At 36.6% G+C, this 19,854-nt stretch overlaps 2 protein-coding genes across 4 annotated transcripts in view; both read left to right on the forward strand.

Annotated features, from left to right (window-relative positions):
• LOC149650706 (innexin unc-9-like) overlaps positions 1 to 19,854 on the forward strand; it is a 105,767-nt gene that overhangs the window by 19,093 nt on the left and 66,820 nt on the right. The window contains exon 1 of one of the 2 annotated variants that reach the window (XM_089847326.1): positions 9,873 to 9,958. The exons of the other annotated variant lie outside the window; for it this stretch is intronic. The gene's annotated coding sequence lies outside the window, so the exon portion shown is untranslated. Of the gene's footprint in view, positions 1 to 9,872; positions 9,959 to 19,854 lie in introns of those variants that run through there. 2 annotated transcript variants of the gene reach the window in all.
• LOC149650705 (innexin unc-9-like) overlaps positions 1 to 19,854 on the forward strand; it is a 99,800-nt gene that overhangs the window by 19,093 nt on the left and 60,853 nt on the right. The window contains exon 1 of one of the 2 annotated variants that reach the window (XM_089847323.1): positions 9,851 to 9,958. The exons of the other annotated variant lie outside the window; for it this stretch is intronic. The gene's annotated coding sequence lies outside the window, so the exon portion shown is untranslated. Of the gene's footprint in view, positions 1 to 9,850; positions 9,959 to 19,854 lie in introns of those variants that run through there. 2 annotated transcript variants of the gene reach the window in all.

A 19,854-nucleotide genomic window follows, 5' to 3' on the forward strand; every position in this document is an offset into this window, starting at 1 on the left:
TTAACCGATAAATATGTAAATTAATCTGGAACCGATTAATCGGTAAATTAATCTTGAACCGATTAATCTGTAAATTAATCTTGAACCGATGAATCTGTAAATTAATCTTGAACCGATTAATCTGTAAATTAATCTTGAACCGATTAATCTGCAAATTAACCTCGAGTGGATATAGCGTTAAAGTGCCATATCGATCATTGATACCGATATCATATCGATTTAATTCCCATCACTAAATTAAAATGAACAAACTAAACTATACAAGTTACCATACAAGCTATAGGAGGTAATTATTTTTTATTGATTTACTTGGTTTTTGCATCGGATATTTACGTAGGTAACTCGTTACTCCCTTCCCGTTTAATAGAATCGTAATATAAGTCCGTCCTTATTAGACTTGTATAGCGTGCACGTGCTGTTCATCGCGTGCTACTAACTTGACCGGAGAGGGAGGGGGGAAGGATTTCCTTTCCCCCTCCCCTCCCTTTGTCACTCTAGACCCCCTTCCTCCCCCCCGTCTTTCTTTCATACGCCACAATCGGATTGTTTAAGCTTGGCTAGGGTCAATACTCTATAAATAGCCACACCGTTGTTTATAATTCCCCTTGGACCATTGACCGTTTGAACTGAAAACCCCGCTGCAGCAAGCAAGCGTCACTTCCAAAACCTACGTCACTATAAATGTATAGTTAACTAGAACTCATATAAGGAGGTCAAATATAGCGTCCCTTATATATACTTTAATGCAAATCGCATTTGTTCGGCCCCGCGCTACGAAAGCTGGATTTTGTCAAGTGTTTCCGCTGATATGGCCTTACTTTCATTACCGTGCTAAGGAGTTTCTGAGTCCTTATGTAATAGCCAACACTTGTTCGTTTTTACCTTTGTAGAAGTTGACCACGGATAGTTTGGAAAATGTATAGATACACTATTTGCTCTGACGTCATTGCGTATGGATCTTATTATGAACCCTTAGAGAGTGATTTCATCTGCGATTTAAACCATGGATTAACTAACGCTAGGGATTGTTCACTAACCGTGTTTCCCATGTATTGCTATGGCCAACTACATGTTCCGAATTATTCCGCATCTTCATTCCCCCAAATTTGTTGGACTAAAACGGATGTAGATATAGCGCCATCTCCAGGCAAAATAAATAGATTTTTGCGGATTTTAAAGATGGCGGCGCCCAATTTAGACGGGATTTTCATTTTTGACGTCATAGGACATGTGATATTTGGTCCAATTCCTGCTAGGGATTGAAGCTGCTGCTAGGGGGCGTTTGGAACACGCATAGGGGAACGAACAATCCCTAGCGTTATAGTTAATCCATGTTTAAACATACATGTTGTTTCAAAAATAGTGGTGTAGCTGGTTCTATGGGAAATCATGTTATGAGTTTGAAAATGAAACCTCTCAGGAAATAAAATTTTAAGATATATATCATTTTTAAAAATGATTCACATAGAGAAATATTATTATTTTTTTTAAATCTATTTGCCACTTCAATTAAATGTAACACTAACTCTCACTCCGTCTAGGAGTGGCAGTTTTCGGAGTAGACAAAGAGAGATTAAGAGCAAAATGCGGGGGTGTATATAAGGATGAACGGTAGAACCGATAAATCAAGGTGTCCGAATTTGGCGTATTCCTTTTCTACGGATGTATTAAAATGCAAAATAGATAGGAAGCCGCCGCCGGGATAACGTACAAAATACCCTGGCATCCTACATACACTGCACTATTTTGAATCAAGTATACAGGGTGTTTGAAATGCAACTTTTATCTCCATTTTGAAATTGTTCGGGCCACGTACTGTTTACGAGTTAAGATTGATAATAGTATTTTACGGATGACCCCTTAAATTTAATTAAGAAACTGATTAAGACAGTGATTTGTAATTTAATTAAGGGGTCATCCCTAAAACACTCCATCAAATAATAACTCGAAAACAGTGACCCTTGTAACAAAATGAAGATGTTACATTTTGGACTCAAAGAACATCAACATCCCCCTTAATTTATATGCGAGCCAGACTTGTAAGTAACACCCTGTATTGGTATGTAGTAAAAGGGGCCAAGAAGGGTTAGTTATTTTTGTTTCGAACAAAAATGCTAAAATTAGAATTTAGATTGTCTTTTGACTTTCCTAACGTTACGTATATAATAACGAAATTTCCCCTTTCCGTTTCGAAATGAGAGTATATATAAATGATTTTGAAAAGGAGCTGACCTGTAATTCAATTGTACGCGTATATTCTTGCCTAAGGGAAACAAACCTATCCTTGCAAATATAATTTTGGCATATTCGTTGTAAGTGTTATTCGAATACAAACCACGGCGTTTGTTAAAGATGAATAAATTTATGAATTTTTTTTTTGAATGTCGCGAGAAAAATTTTAGCACGTGCTCTTTTTTTACGATTGTCATTTAGACTTTATACTATACTTAGGTCCATTCAGACTAGCTATAGACTAAAAATCTTAAGTTTACCTCAGTAACTCCACCTATCGCCGGAAGTTAGGCTTATTTCGGGTGTCGTTAAGGTTAGTAATGGGATGAAATTCGTCTGCCCTACTAGCAGACGAAATACCAAATTCTTTCTTCCCCTTCATTCCCTTCACGAATCTCAAGATAAGCCTAATTTCCGGTTATAGGGAACGCGACTCGATTTAAGTCGTCTGCTCTCACGTCTGAACAAGGAATTGAACGTACCGACGGGAACGTCTTAGTCTGAATGGGCCGAGTTCAAATGGATTTTAAACTTAAGGAAATTAAAGTTCCAACAAACTTCTAGCTTCTGAAGCGTAAGCTAATCCTTTCCTTATTAAGAAATTTGCGCGCCCAACCAAGTGGAAGTAATTTTGACTAACCCCCAACATAATCTACAAACAGCTACTCGCGATATCGCATTGGCAAATGCAAAATAAAAAATGCATTTAACAAAGAAAAACTTTCGGGCGGCCGAGAGAGATTATTCCAATGACGTTCTCAATCTGTCGATTTGTTTAAAGAGAACGATCACAAAATTTTTTCCTTCCTTCATCCTCTCTTGGGGCTCAGCCTCAGAGTAAAGCCCGTCGCACACACGAATTGCTCGAATCCTGGGCTGGAAAAAGGTAAACCCATGGACAAGTTAGACGGTTTGAAAACGACTGGGATCTCAATTATATTATATTATATTATCCTATAATTTCATGAAAGGTCCTATATTATCCTATAATTTCATGAAAGGTCCTATATTATCCTATAATTTCATGAAAGGTCCTATATTATCCTATAATTTCATGAAAGGTCCTATATTATCCTATAATTTCATGAAAGGTCCTATTATGTCCTATATCTTAGACTTGGTCGAAGTTTTCCTGTAGTTTAGCATCAAATTTATCGAAATTTAATTCACGTTAGTGCCTGGCAGGCTTTTAAACAGTATTAAAAAATCTGCAGAGCTGGAAAAACACCCCTTTCCCTCTAAAAAAAAGTACAAGATAAAATTGGCGCCTTCTGCCTGGAACAATGGAAAAATTATGCTCCTAAAATGGCTGTTAGTTTTTAAGAGCTAGGTTCAAATAGTATACGGTTGGATCATTCGGATCTGGTTTAGGAGCTAGAGAGAGAGAGAGGGAAAAAAACGAGAAATCGGTGCACTCGGTACCAGCACACACCGGTGTAAGATATATAGAGAGGCAAAGGGAACAGTGCATGCAGCACGAGCACGACGACGTATGGAGAAAAAGAAATAAAGAAAAATAACTTCCCCAAAATCAATAGCAAGCAGCTGGTTCTCTTTTCACAAATGGTTCCCAACTTTCAACGAGCGTCATCTCTTCGTAAACATTATAGTGCCAAGCTAGTATGATCGTATTTATAGAATATAAAGTTATTAAAGAGATCCGTAGAGCGATCCTTTTCCCCCTAGAACTGGAACACGTGCCAAAGCCGCCTGGACTTATATCTATTAGATATAAGTAAATTAAGCCTAAGTAATCAGATCAAATGCGATGCTTGTTGTAATTTTAATAACAGATGAGGGTTTTCCCGGACCCGCCTCTCCATAGAAAGACAGGGTTCATACAAACCTGGAAAACCTGGAAAAATCAGGGAAATAAATAGTTGACAAAAACCTCAGGGAAAATTCAGAGAAATTTCGAATTTTTAGTAAAATTCAGGAAATCAGGGAAATTTTCGTCAAACAGGGGCCGAGTAATTAAGCAAAATGTTCATAAACACACCCTCCATAGGATTAACATTATACACTATACTTTGGAGGCTATAACTCTGGTTATATTAGAGATACGGGGATGTCTTTCGATTATGTAAAAGTCATATTTGCCCCCCCCCTCCTTCGTCAACATTTGCTCCATAGGATACTCCATGTAGGGAAAAATCAGGGAAGTATATGGGGAAAAAACCTGGATATCTCAGGGAAGTATATGGGGAAAAAACCTGGATATCTCAGGGAAGTATATGGGGAAAAAAACCTGGATATCTCAGGGAAGTATATGGTGAAAAAACCTGGATATCTCAGGGAAGTATATGGGGAAAAAACCTGGATATCTCAGGGAAGTATATGGGGAAAAAACCTGGATATCTCAGGGAAGTATATGGGGAAAAAACCTGGATATCTCAGGGAAGTATATGGGGAAAAAACCTGGATATCTCAGGGAAGTATATGGGGAAAAAACCTGGATATCTCAGGGAAGTATATGGGGAAAAAACCTGGATATCTCAGGGAAGTATATGGGGAAAAAACCTGGATATCTCAGGGAAGTATATGGGGAAAAAACCTGGATATCTCAGGGAAGTATATGGGGAAAAAACCTGGATATCTCAGGGAAGTATATGGGGAAAAAACCTGGATATCTCAGGGAAGTATATGGGGAAAAAACCTGGATATCTCAGGGAAGTATATGGGGAAAAAACCTGGATATCTCAGGGAAGTATATGGGGAAAAAACCTGGATATCTCAGGGAAGTATATGGGGAAAAAACCTGGATATCTCAGGGAAGTATATGGGGAAAAAACCTGGATATCTCAGGGAAGTATATGGGGAAAAAACCTGGATATCTCAGGGAAGTATATGGGGAAAAAACCTGGATATCTCAGGGAAGTATATGGGGAAAAAACCTGGATATCTCAGGGAAGTATATGGGGAAAAAACCTGGATATCTCAGGGAAGTATATGGGGAAAAAACCTGGATATCTCAGGGAAGTATATGGGAAAAAAACCTGGATATCTCAGGGAAGTATATGGGGAAAAAACCTGGATATCTCAGGGAAGTATATGGGGAAAAAACCTGGATTATCTCAGGGAAGTATATGGGGAAAAAACCTGGATATCTCAGGGAAGTATATGGGGAAAAAACCTGGATATCTCAGGGAAGTATATGGGGAAAAAACCTGGATATCTCAGGGAAGTATATGGGGAAAAAACCTGGATATCTCAGGGAAGTATATGGGGAAAAAACCTGGAAATCTCAGGGAAATTTGTTTTCCAAAAGTTGTATGAACCCTGAAAGAGCGCCAATTGATTTTTCCCTCCTCTTCTCTAAGCGTGTTCTTCCTTCACTAATCACGTGGTATTACTACTAGGAATTCATACAGTTAATTGGAATGTTATTTAATATTCATAGCAATGTTTTCGCATTTCTATCGCTTGTTTTATTAACAAAAGACGTTTCTTTTGATAACTTTGAGCTTATCTACTTTTAATATAGGAAAGAGAGTCGTTTATTGCGTGTTTTGTAATTAATATTCGGCGGTGGCGTTCAGGGCCGCTGCTTGGGAAGCGAGACGTAAATTTCAGCGACTAGCTCCAGCACAGCCTTAACCGCTAATTGCCTTTGATTATCGAAGGAAAATATTCACCGTATTGGGATTTTAGAGGAAAATATAATCGTCATTTATGCCGTTTATTCATTCATCAACAATTCTATTTTATAATACGCTTCGATGCTTTAACGCTAGCTTAACGAAAAATTTAAATATCTGACGACATACCCGTCCGTTTTTCGCTTATGATCGAGATTGAGGTTTCTTAGGGAATTTTGAAATTGTAATTATAATTATCAAAGTCACGGAATTTCAGAATTATATTGGTTCGGTAATTTTTCTATACAGCGTGTTTATGATAAGTCTGCTATTATTAAAGGATGTGTGTGTTCTTCGTGGTCAAATTCAAAATGAGCGAAGTTGGTCAAAGAACATGCATAGGGTTTGCAACATTTAGTTGCTTCCAAACACCGATTGTCCCCTAAACACAAGGAAAGTAATAACACATGTCGACTATTTTATTTTTAAAATACTAACTATAGGCCTATATATTAAAATTTTGTTTCTGTTAAAAACAATAACGAAAAATACAATAACAACATTGAAAGAAAAATCTCCGATAACTTTGTGAAAAATGTTTCCACTTAAAGTGTCTTAGCGAATTCCGTTGATACTATATCAGGACCCAACACTCTGGACTCGAGAGAGCTGGGGTTGCAAATGGCAGTGTAAAGTTGGTGACGTGCCATCGGAAGTCCTCGAATCACGCGATCCTCTCGATTGTCAAACGAAACGATGGAACAGCGCGTGAAGTTTAGAAGACAAAAAAAGATATATTTTCCTCTAAATCGGTTTCTTTTTTTTTCTTCATTGGGGAAAATGAAAAATTGGCAAGGTGTATCACCTGTGGAATTTCCTAAATTCCAGTATCGTGCACGCCACGTGGCGTTGTCAGTTGCGTGAAGAGGAAGTCCCCCCCTCTAATGGAGATTGTCTCTTTTTTTTGCATTTGAAATAAGGAAAGAAAGAGGGTCCACATTACGTATTGTCAAGTATGCTTCAAAAATTCAAACCTATATTAGAACAAAAACGAGTTTTGCTTCTCAGTCCTTAAAAAACTGCATTTATTAATTTACACAATCCTTGGCGAAACAAGGACACTTTTTCAATCCCAAAAATGGCCAGAAATTAGAAATTATTATATGTATTGCAGTTTGAAATTAAGTTGAATCGATAAGGGAAATTTGGTTTTAATTGCGTAGTTCAAACATTTGTTATGATTAGACATGTTACAATATAAACGCCATTTGGAACCCGGGCCCTTAAAACTAACTGTAAAATATAACTTCGGTATCTGAGTACGGACCACATTAGACACGACTTCATCGGGCACTGATCCACTGTGGGATACTAACCACTTCGACTACTGATCCACTGTGGGATACTGACCACTTCGAGTACTGATCCACTGTGGGATACTGACCACTTCGGGCACTGATCCACTGTGGGATACTGACCATCTTTGAAGATTGATCTTTTGGGCACTGGCATTCAACGGCGCTACCAACTGCGCCACGATACACGATGTTGAAACCTTTTTGAGCTAATTTAGTTGTGAATTTAAACTAACGAGTATAAAAGAATTCATCCGCATCCACATGGTCTCGAACCCGGGGCCCTCTGGGTGCTAAGCGGATGAGATAGCCGCTACACCACAGAAACACATACACTTAGGCATCGTTTGACTAAATCTTATGAATTAAAAACTAACTATAAAAATAACTTTTACTCGAATTAGCCTGTAACTTTTTATCAAATACACTTATTGTTATTTTACAAGTCATAGTACTTAACGTAACTATACTTTCAAAGTAGAGTGCCTATGAAAGAAAATAAGGGAAAAACTTTCTAACCTTCTTATTCATTTATTTATGAAGATTTTTTCCCTTCCTCGTTTTCGAGCCACGAAACTATGTGCGAATAACTCTGGGGTGCGCGAGCGAAAACTGGGTAGCGCGAACATACAGTTTAACGTACTTAAAACACGCGCACCGTTTTTAGCCACGTCATTTGATGAACATCTAAACAATAGCTTATAAGTTTGACTCGCGTCGTAGTTCTTGTTGTTGTAAAAGTAGCAGTATTTTTGTTCGTCTTTTTACGTTGATACTTTTAAAGCAAAGGGCGGCTCCGTTGATGCCCCTGAAAGATGCCTTTTTTGCTACACGTTGGCTAAGCTTGGCGAAGGCTAGTTAAACCAAAGGCAGGAACCAATGGGACCTAGTGCATTAGGTCTGATTGGTTCCTGCCTTTGGCAAGGTAAAATTCGTGTCCAGAAGATTAGCCAGCATGCTAGGGGTGATTTTGGAGCCGCCTGTTACTTTAAAAGAGATAGGGATTTATTGGAGATTTTAAAAGGGATGGGGATTGAGGGTTGCGTCTGGGTTACTAGTAATCATCACTAAAAACTCGTTGTCGGTTTTAAAAGGGATTGGGATTAAGGGTTTCTAAGGGCTCTCTGGCAATCAACTTAAGAAGTAAAATGTTCCACATGGCTTTAAGAGTCTAATCTGGCCGGGCCCATCTTGTTTCCCTTTTCTTCCCCAACCAAGCTGAACCTCACGGGGGTATGCGGCGTCGAAAATCGGCTTTTTTATTCATTTTTTGGGATAAAAACGGGTCTCTCCCCGCGAATAAATCAGAAGGATATAAGCCCAAGTCCGTCGAGAGCGCGGAGAAGAAGAAAAAAATAATTAAAAGCTTCGGTACCGTACGGGGAATGAGGTGGTTTAAAAAATATATACCGCCCAGTCAGCCAGCTGCGAATGTCTATGCCTACGTTGCCCATTTTTTGCCATCTTTCTGAGAAGACCACGAAAAACTCCAATATTTCTAGCGCTGTTTTGGGAGCACGTGGCTCGTAATGTATTACCTTGATTATAACGGCTGGGTGGATGCTTCATTAAGGCGAATTGAAAGAAGAGAATTAGGCTTAGTAGTGCTTTATCTGTATGGCAGAGGCGTTTAAGACAGAGACGTTCACTTTCTCTGTAGTTTATTTATTTGACCAATAAGTATTCTAAGACGTAAAATGCCGGATATTTTGTTTGAAGAAAACAAGGTTGTCAAACACCAGGTTCTATTTACCCCCTTCTCCCCAGTTTTCCCAAGGATCTAGAAGGATTCATACCATTTACACAAGGAGGACAAAGTAACCCGTGTTTTTGACCTCTAAGTAGCCATGCAGAAATCCTTGTGTTTATGGTATGAATCCTCCTATAGTGTGAAAACTATTTTATAGAAGCATAGCGTGACTTGAAGCTGTTAGCTTTAAGCGTATTCCAAAGATGATAATAGGTCTTGACCTCCTTGTTAAGGCAGCCCGGCCATCATCCTGCTCCTGGAAGGCCTCGAAAAACCGCAATATTTTTTTTCTCTCCCCTCTCGCTCTGCTCTTGGTGTTCCCTTTTCATCTCGAGGCAGCTAAGGCAGGCAGGGGTAGTAGAACTAGCTGCAACATCTCTCGCGTGATGCTGCTGCTAAAATCCAGGCTCGATGCTGCAAGAGGCGAGCCAGGACGCTCGCGTAAACGCTAGCGCCTCTATCGACGACCAGGCGAGACTAAAATCGTCCGAGTCGTTCGGGTTTTCGATCGTCGAGAATGGTCTAGTGTGAGAGCTCCGGAAAGACCGCGCGTTCGAGAGAAGTTAAGGGAAGAAAGTGAGAGTTTTCGCGACGATACCCCCTAAAGAAGAAGGGCCTTTCAGACAGTAGAGCCCAAGAAAAACGCCGGCTTTTTAAGGGAGTTAGCAAAGAGAGAGAGAAGGCGGCGAGCTGAAGAAAATAGATTTTAACGGACGGAGATGAATCCGTTGAACGGCAAACCGAATCAAAGTAACCGCCTCCGGCCTAGTCCGTGTAGGCCGTCTAAAATCCTAGGACCGTAGTTATTATTATTATAAAACAGGAACTCCATTTTTCCCCCATCATCTCCAAGATTTTTTTAGCGTAGAATAATTACCTCCCTTTAATTCCTCTCTCTCTCTATCTCTTTAAATAAATGATAAGAAACAAGTTAATTTTATAATTAATACCCCGAGTTCTTCTTGCAAGTGCATTATTGAAGGAAAGAAACTCTTTTTGACGTGTTCATACAAGAAACGCCAAGCAAAGTGGAACTATACGAGGTAGGCCCCCTTTAATCTTCATCTTTTAATTATCAATGGGGGTTAATTAATTTACATCATCGCGCTCGCGCACCTCCAGGGGTTATGGTGGGTGAATTTTTCTCCTTGGTTTTTATATCGCGTTTGCAGTTTCTTAAAAAGGAAAGGGTACTGATTTACCATCCCAGGAAACGAAGGAAGATTTAATTCTAAACCAATTTTTGGGCACAAATCCGGTCAGACATTTGAGTCGAGTTTGCTCTGGCATTATTTGAAATCCTAAAGTTAAATACTTCAAAATTCGGACGAAAAACTTGCAGTATTTGCACAAGCGTTTTTTACTTTGCAAATTATTATTATTTTTTTGTTTTCATTGCAGTTTAATTATTTAAAAACCTTATTTAAATACTTCAAAAATGAAAATTCAACGAAAAACTTGTAGTATTTGCACTCAATATTACAAGGTTATATTTTAGAAATTATTTTTTTATTGCAGTTTATTATTTTAATTATTTAAAATCTTAATTTAGTCCTTGACCTAAGCAAAGGTAATTTTAAGTCGCGTTACATTATTCCGCACTTAATATTACAAGGTTAGATTTTAGAAATTATCTTTTTTATTATTGCAGTTTATTATTTTAATTATTTAAAATCTTAATTTAGTCCTTGACCTAAGAAAAGGCAATTTAAAGTCGCGTTACATAATTCCGCATATATAGTTGTTGGTGGTTCTAAATCAGTGTGTATAAATATTACACTTCAAAACTGCAATTATAACTTTCTAACCGCGTACAGTTTTCAAGTATAGTAGTTTTGTTGTGGCTGAAATAACTTTACCGCGTCAAAACGTTTTTATACAGTAATGATATTTTAACTTCTAACGATTTGCGTCACGAAATCGCACCGTTTTTAATGCCACGCCATCAAATTGTAAATCGATCTTCTTCGTTTACGACAGTTTTTCTAAACCATGGCAAATAGAAATTCAACTATTGTCCTAAAATTATTACGTTTATATTGAAAAAGGTCAGCAAACTCACTGGGTGACCCATTTTTAGCCCTTAATTAACATCTTGTTCAGTCGTTAATAATCTAACCTTTTAACTACTAATTAACTCAATTAAGAACTATAGCTCTTTTAAATCAAATCAGTTCAGTTCTGTTCATTATTATTTTTTTATATCACAACCAAGATAATAAATATATACTTCGTTTATTTAAAATGATCACGGTAACACTAATCAGTACCCTTTTTAAAACTGCATCTTTTACGCACTTATTGGGGTCTATACTACACATAATTACAACCTTAGAAGGCACGTATTTTCATCTATATAGTTTTTTAATACCATATAATTCACTCTTTGTGATTTATAATGAAGTTTAAAACCCTTTGGATTTTGACTAGAAAATTAGTTTGGCCTTTAATGAATGGGGAGGGTATTGTAACCATCCTTTATCCCCCCCCCCCTGGTAGGGATATAGGCCAAAATATTCCCGTAGCCGATGAGAGAGCGTATTATATATACATCCCTTAATGGGTTAGGGTTAGCTCCGAGGTCGGAAATTTTGGGGAAAGATCGCATTATGCGAGACCCAACCGCGTCCTCCTTTAGTTGTTAATATAATGAAAAGGGACAGGGGGAAACAGTTTTATAGAGAAATATTTAAACGTATATATATATATAGTCGAGGAAAACTCGATTTAATCGAAGAGGCTCCGAAATTCTTGCTGTCGCGTGAATTTACTTATATCATCACGTGACGTTGTAATTTAAGTTTTGGTGGGAATGTTTGTCGATAAAGCGCGTTTAAAATTGCCGAGTTGTAAAGTTGCGTATATTGAATTAACTCTTCATCGTGCAGATACAATAATGGTGAATATACTAGAGATTTTAACAAACTTAGAGCCATAGACGTTACTTAGTATTTCGTTAATTTCAAAATTTCTTAAGACTTAATTTGTGCGAGTTAAGAATTAATTTGAAGTTAAAATTGAATTATGATCACGTGTGATTTGTCTCGCGTCATGCAGAAACTTGGAATCGTCTAGACGTTCTCGGTCAGGTTTTTCAGATAATTTATATGATACACTCTTTCAGAGAGGGGTCAAAGGCAAATGCGGTGCGGTTAAATTAAATAAACTTTAATTAAATAGTTAAACATTCCAGGTTCACCTTAATATATTCGTGATAGACGTCGAATTTATGCACTCGCCAACGATGGCGGGCTAAACTAAACGAGGGGTTGGATATTTGACCATTTACTTGATTTGAAAAGCTAATTAAGAGTAGACTCGGGTTTTTCCCAATAGTATAATTGTTCTACCTCAAAACACCGGCCGGAAGCCTTATAAAATAGTGCATAGTCGACGTGCATGCATTTCCCCAATCCAGTTTTAAATAAAGTACCAACTCAGTTAAATGAGTTCTCCTACTCGTGTATGGTCAAGGGAATTCCGTCCGTTTGACCCAATTTCGCGGTTAAACTTTACCCGAATAACAAATTTCGTTTTTATTTTTTTAACTCTTTAAAACTATAATTAAATAATGGTGATTTTTCAAATTAAATATTCCTAAAAATTGCGCCAAAAGTTCACGTGCGAAAATATTTCTTTCTGAAATTTCGCGCGCTTTCTAAAAATTGCGCCAAAAGTTCACGTGCTTTTGTGAATACATTAATATTCACCAAGCCCTTGTTTCAATTTTATTCTTTTGGGTATAGTTTCAACAAAATTTAAATAAGCTTTTTGGTTGCAAATGACTTAATTAAACTAGATTAATTTAGATCCAATCCATATGGATGAAATAGTCTAAAACTATACGCGAACGTCACCTTATTAAATCCTAGGGGGATATATATTTATCACTTCTCAAACTCTGTTGCAGAATATATATATATATGTATATCCCTGTAATATATATTTAGATATATAGGCGCTAAGCTCGCACTATATATACGTGTTACCGCCAGACGATTACAGAAACTCGAGCTCGCCCCTTAAATTCCAATTAATATTCATAGATTGTTAGAATTGTTATATTGTGAAGCGATACGGCCCGCTTTGCTCCCAAAGCTGCTGTCGACTCAAGTTTAACACCTATATAAACAAATTGTTCTTATTTATAAGAAATATTAATTAGTTCAGTTTTAGAATATATATTTATTAATAAAATATACGCGTTGATTCCCATCCTATTCTTAAAATATTCCGCCTTTGTATAATTAAAAACATTATTAATTGTTGTGACATAGTCTATTTATATATACAGGGAGTTTTTGATAAGTCTGCACGCATATATTAAGGAATAGTGTTCTTTAGGACATTTTGAGTCGAAAATGTATCTTCTATCTCCATTTTGCCCTAAGTTATGATTTCAAAAAGTGTTTTAGGGATGACCCCTTAATTAAATTTGAAATCATTGTCTTAATCAGTTTCTTAATTAAATTTAAGGGGTTATTCGTAAAATAATCTGGCAATCTTAACTTGAAAACAGTGGCCCCTACTTCAAAATGGAGATAGAAGATTCATTTTCAACTCAAAATCGTGCACCCAAAGAACATCCCCCTTAATTTATAGCAGACTTATCAGAAACACCCTGTATACATATTTCAATTATACAGTACAAATTCATAAGCTTAAAATATAAGTAACATTCTGCGCAATCCATTTGGAAATGTTTGTAGTTAATATTAACAAATTTCTCTGAGGATTTCCCCTGAATCTAGAAGTGATTTAACTAAAAGTTATCGTTTAATTACGAAATACATTGAATGAAGAAAACTCTACATCATACATTGGTTTCACACTAGGAGAGGATTAATACCATTTACACCAGTAGGCGAGGCTACTTGGTATCGCACTTTGTCCGCCAAGTATCGTGGACTCGTGGTGTAAATGGTTTCAATCCTTCTTGTCTAAAAACTATGTTTAAAATGTTTTGATTATTTCTTGATAATTCACTTTCTACATTTCCGTTTTCCCTGAGAGTTAGGGTAGGGGATAGCCGAACCCTTTCAAATTAAGGCTCATACCTAGAAAGGATTTATTTTTCTATGTAAGTAAAACTAGCGCGTGGCTAAACTTTTCTCTCTTTACCACAGAAAGAGAGAGAGAGAGAGAGAGAGAGAGAGAGAGCTAAATTCTCATCTCTTATACGGGTAGTCATTATACCTGAGGGTGGTTTTTGGTAATACCCGGACGGACCGGGGAGGTCCCTTTTCTCCTATTAAGACACGCGGGATAGCTAGCGATAAAACTATACAGTCCTCTCTGGTTCTTGGATGGATCTTAGGCATTCATTTCGTTACATTTTGCAGATGAGATCTTTTTGAAAGTGTATACTAGTGCAGGTAGTAACGTTGTACACATTTGGAAATAATAGGGCTCTAGACGAATTCCCATATATACGTCATACGACTAAATACTTAAGGTTACTCTGTATACCTGTTTGGGGACTTGGAAGTAGCATTAGTGTATTAAAAGATACGTCAGGACTTAAAGTGACCGCATGTACTCGGGGCCATAATATACCAAATTACTAGCTTAGAAGCCGAAATATTTTGTCTACTAACCGCGGTTTTTTTCGGATATTTTTCTGCCACAACACTCTTGATAGATATCTCATATTAATTAATGTACAATACTTTCAAAATTGCAATGATTTTCTAGTCCTATAACTGAATGATTACTGAAACGAACACAATACTACAAGCTTTTAAATCTGTTGTTGATAGCGGTTGAATTTCACTCGCATCTTTTAATACAGTTATTATCAGCTTCAAAATGCAGCTCAACTTCACGCGCATTAACTACAATGTTCACGCACGCGCACAAACATTGAATACTCACTCTGCATGAAGAAGCAAGTGAAAATATAATGCACGTGCTGTCCTGATGAAGCCTTGACCAAAGTCATCAAACCAAGTTGGCAATCCTTTTAGATAGACCCTCGAGCAAACTGTTTTGTTCTGTTTTGTAGAGAGAAAGCTCCTACATCCCTCATCCTAAAACTATTTCATGCTATCCGAAATAATATAACCTCCGTGTTTTTGTTTTTATTTAGTTTTTTTAACACAAAAATAGCCCAGGTATAGTTTTACGGCAGGTAGCTCAGGAGATGAAGGCTTGTATACACTTACGCAATATGAAACAAAACTTTCGGGAAAGGGCCCCCTCCCCCCTTTTGTACCTGTACCGTTACCCGTGTTTGAGGGTTTTTTTGTATTGTACCATGAAAGGGGTAAGTCGTAAATTTAACGAGACTTGCACCAAGGGTATTAACTAAATGAAAAATATACTTGATATCGTAAAACAAACCGCTTTTTAATTTATTTTTTTCTGGTGGTTAGTTAATATGTTTGGTTTTATGGAAGGAATTAATTTTGAGTTTAATGTGAAGTTTTTAAGTACGTTGTTGAAAGAATATGGAGGTTTTATTGCTTAATTAACCATAGTTTCTACCGTTATGGGTAAATACTTCTTATACCACCGTTTTAATAGTTTAAAGGGAAATGAATGAAAAATGGTTGCCCCATCATTTCACTCCCCCTTTAAAATTAACCCCTTTTTTCTGTTATCTAACAACAAACACTATATTCGTAATCTTAATTCCACTTTTCGATATACAATTATTTTTAAAACTTGTACGTTGTCTATTTTTTGAGCTAAGTGATCTAATATCCGATTTAGTTTTTGGAAAATAATTTCTACGAAGTCGGTGCCGAACCACTTAACGTTTATCAGAAAGCATCCTCCTTGGAAGCATCCCATTGGGCTATTTCCTATAATGTCTGACCAATAAAGTGTAGGCGCGTAGAGGAAACCAGTTTTTTTGCGGGATAAGCGTTTTCCCGTTATCACTAGGTTTCCGATTTTACGAGCTAAAAGCGATATATACTTTATATAGATATCATTTTCTATGGCAAAATAAGTTACGATAGGGTATTTTAAAAGACAGTAAAAGTTTCCGTTTTCTTCCACCCCCTGATGTTTTAAAAATAAATAGGACACAGCTGACCGAGCGGAAGTAAAAAATGATCGTACTTCCTATAGAAGTATTTAAGAATTTATCGAAGTAAAAATCCAATTTAATTTTTTTTTGTTGCATAATTTGAGGTATTTATTCAATCATTCAAAATTTAAAACCGTTTTTAAAATCGCAATTCTCAAAAATCGCCATTAATTTCCCTGAATCCTTAAGCCAACTCTCAAAACATTCCCTGATTCCTAAAGCCAATTCTCAAAAATCCAAATTAATTCCCTGATTCCTAAACCTAATTCTCAAAAATCCCCATTAATTCCCTGATCCCTAAAGCCAATTCTCAAAAATCCCCATTGATTCCCTAATTACTAAAACCAATTCTCAAAAATCCCCATTAATTCCCTGATCCTTAAAGCCAATCCTCATAAATCGCCATTAATTCCCTGATCCCTAAGCCAATTCTCAAAAATCCCCATTAATTCCCTCATCCCTAAAGCCAATTCTCAAAAATCCCCATTAATTCCCTCATCCCTAAAGCCAATTCTCAAAAATTCCCATTAATTCCTTGATCCCTAAAGCCAATTCTCAAAAATTCCCATTAATTCCTTGATCCCTAAATCCAACTCTCAAAAAATCCCCATTAATTCCCTGATCCCTAAAGCCAATTCTCAAAAATCCCCATTAATTCCCTCATTCCTAAAGCCAACTCTCAAGAAAAAATCCCCATCATTTCCCTGATCCCTAAAGCCAATTCTCAAAAAATCCCCATTATTTCCCTGATCCCTAAACCCAATCCTCATATAAATCGACATTAATAAACTGACCCCAATTCTCAAAATTTACCATTATACGCATGGCATGAACCCTTAGTTCAAAAATTACCGTGAACTCCTTTCGTAATTGCATCTTCAAACGACTTTTGCCGTTATCTTGTTCATAATTTTCCATGAAAAAAAAAAATATATAAGTATAAATATTAACTCGGGCAATTATAACTTATCTTACCGTATCAGCTACGCATACACATACAACAGTTTAGCTCTAAACTACGTATAAATACTAGGTGGTTCTATCCAATGATATTCTATCCACGGAGCGAAAGTGAATCGCTTCGGGCCTAAAATCCTTTTTGGAAAAAAAAAATCTATATGAAGTTTGAAACGGAAATACGTAACTTCGAAGAGAAGAAAAATAAAATAATAAAAAAGAAGAGGAAGAAGTCGGAAGTAAAAAAGGGGCCCCCCGAAAGAACAGAGATAAGAGTATGGGAACAAACTACTTCCGCCAAGTGCTACACTGTTAAGAATTTCCAATTTTTCTTTTCTTTACTGGGGCGAATTTTCTTTGGAATGTTGGATGGGTAGCGAGAGAGTAAGGCAGGTTGCTATTTCGTTCCTCAAAGTGTTGGGAGAGAAGCCAGTCAGAAGAGATATTTTAACCCTCTCGCTAGCAACATCTCTCTAAGTCAAAGAATACATTCAATTATCTCAAGAAAACAACACTTGCCGTTAATAAAACATACCCCCTAATAGCGTCATTGCATTAATTCCATAAGAGAAGCAAGCACCATTGGAGGGGAGGCCGCCATCTTGGGTTATTTCCTTGGTGCCAAGATGCATGTACCGCTAGAGGCAGTGAGAGTCGGCGTGTAGTGAAGTCGGGCTCCGTCTGGTGTTGCCTGTAGGCGCCTGTTAAATAACCTAAGGTGGAAGCCTCCCGCCCCTGTGCGTTGGTTTCTCTGTATGTAATTAATGGAATATTCTTAGGGTAGCTAGCGCAATTATTAACCCTATTCCTTGGTAGGTTTCGAATTTTTTACATTTAACATTGAAATTCGCTACATAATCGTGTCTTCGAATTCAAATATATTATGAGTGACCTTGCCTGCCCTATGACCTTCTAAATTTCTTACCTGGTATAACCCAATTTAATACTTTATTAAATTATGAATAATTTTGATTAAGTTATTATTTAATATTTTGTAAAACTGGTAAAATTGTAATAAACATTCACTGGTAAATTTATCAATTTCATGATGGATTGAAATCGATATAAAATTTGGCGCGCGCTCCGCGATTTTTTTTTTCTGGGGAAAATCGTAAAAACTTGGAACTCGAAAAATATTTCGAAAAATTATAGAGGACGATTTAACGATATAATGGATGTCTATATCCTTTTTATTTGTACGACGCGGTTGTTACTGAGATTACCGATGATAATAAAAATGAACGCTATTTCCTCATCATAGACCTTATATACGAACTGTTTATGATATGTATGCCCTACATTTTTACGCTACTCAAATAGTTTTAAAGAGAGAGCGTGTTCAGTTTGCGATTCGCTTTAGAAATACAGAAATCACCCCTGTAAGCTGGATTTTCCCTGAACTTTGGTGTGCTGCGTGGTAAACATTTCTACAGGCGCTGGTAGGAAATACATTATACACTTTACCCCTTAAAGCTGGCTTTCCCTACAAACGCCTATTTTAATATAGACAAGTGTTGGCGCTTAGAAAATTAAAATCTGAACTGAATTGAACCGATTAATATTAAATAATATTATTTTTTAAATATTAATACAACCCGTAGCAGGCAGAAACTCCATCGGAATATAAAAGTGTTGACACTTAAGAAATAAATAAGTGAACTGAATTGAACCGATTAATATTACTACAAACCATAACAGGCGAAAATAACTCGAAATATAAAAGAAGTAACACCTAACTAATAAGTATTTGAATATTATAAGCCGAAGCAGACGAAATAAATACCACCCCTAGTTATAAAACGTTAGCGCCTAGCCATAATTTGAACTGAATTGAACCGATTAATATTTTTATCTCGTTCTAGTTCTAATTTCTTATCTCTTTTCGAAAATAAATCCGGGAAATGGTTTTCACGTTTGCGAGATAAATTTATAAACCCTTAAATAAAAATTGCAAAATAATTTTTTTTCTTTAAATCATTAAGTAAAGCTAGTCTAGTTAATGTCTGGTACTAGCTCAAACTCCCCCTTTTTTATGTTAGTTTAGAAAAATCTAAATTCAGTTCTCTCTTTTTTTATTAAGGAGATACCTCCCTTGAGCACAATCTAGCTTTAATGTTATTTAAATGTTAAACAATCTCGAACGAAAACTCCGAACCGAGCAGCCTAGATTGTACGAAGAAAGAATTTTTGACAACTTAATTAGAACCTTTCTTTTCTTCTTCCCCATCTACGCCCCTTTTGCCCCTTCTACCTTTTTTATCCATTTTTTATTCTTTATTATTATCAAAAGTACGACTGCTGCAACGACACCTTCTTTAGCTGACGGGAAATTAGGAGATTTCACTTTTTCTTTAAAAAAAAAAGTAGAAGTTAAACGAAAAATTAATTCAGCTCTCTTGGAAGACTTGAAATCTCTTTTAAAAGGACAGTTCTAACGAAAAGTGATTTAAAGGGCAAGAAGGTGAAAAGGAAACTCTAGTGATTTTACTTATCGATTCTTCTACTAATTATAAGACATGTCTGCATTGGTAAACACGCAGGAAATACCCATAATGAATGATTTTAAAGTTCCATTTAGTTTTTTATATTTTATTTATAATTATATAAATTAACACCTCCGACCAATCGCGTAACGCCTTGCCTTAATTTTTGTTCACAAAATTCACGTTTCAAATTTTTACTATTTCAATTACTACGTCCTGTTTCCTGGTCCATTTCATGAGACTTTACCTTTAAAAGGACCTTTAAAAATGACTTCCATTCCAATCACACGCGAGGGGGGAGGGGTGGTATGACGTCATTTTATGGAAAAGGGCGTTAGGTGAACTCTTAGGACGCATGCTCCACCGCTTTCTTAAAGTCGATAAATCATTGGATGATTACTAATTATAGGTTACTTGTCAAAATTGCTAGAATTATGCGTAATCTAGTCGCTATCCCCTTTTC

Source organism: Phalangium opilio, unplaced genomic scaffold, assembly GCF_054372755.1.
Source record: "Phalangium opilio isolate 3A_F unplaced genomic scaffold, DU_Popi_V2 ptg000082l_1, whole genome shotgun sequence".
NCBI classification, from domain to species: domain Eukaryota; kingdom Metazoa; phylum Arthropoda; class Arachnida; order Opiliones; family Phalangiidae; genus Phalangium; species Phalangium opilio.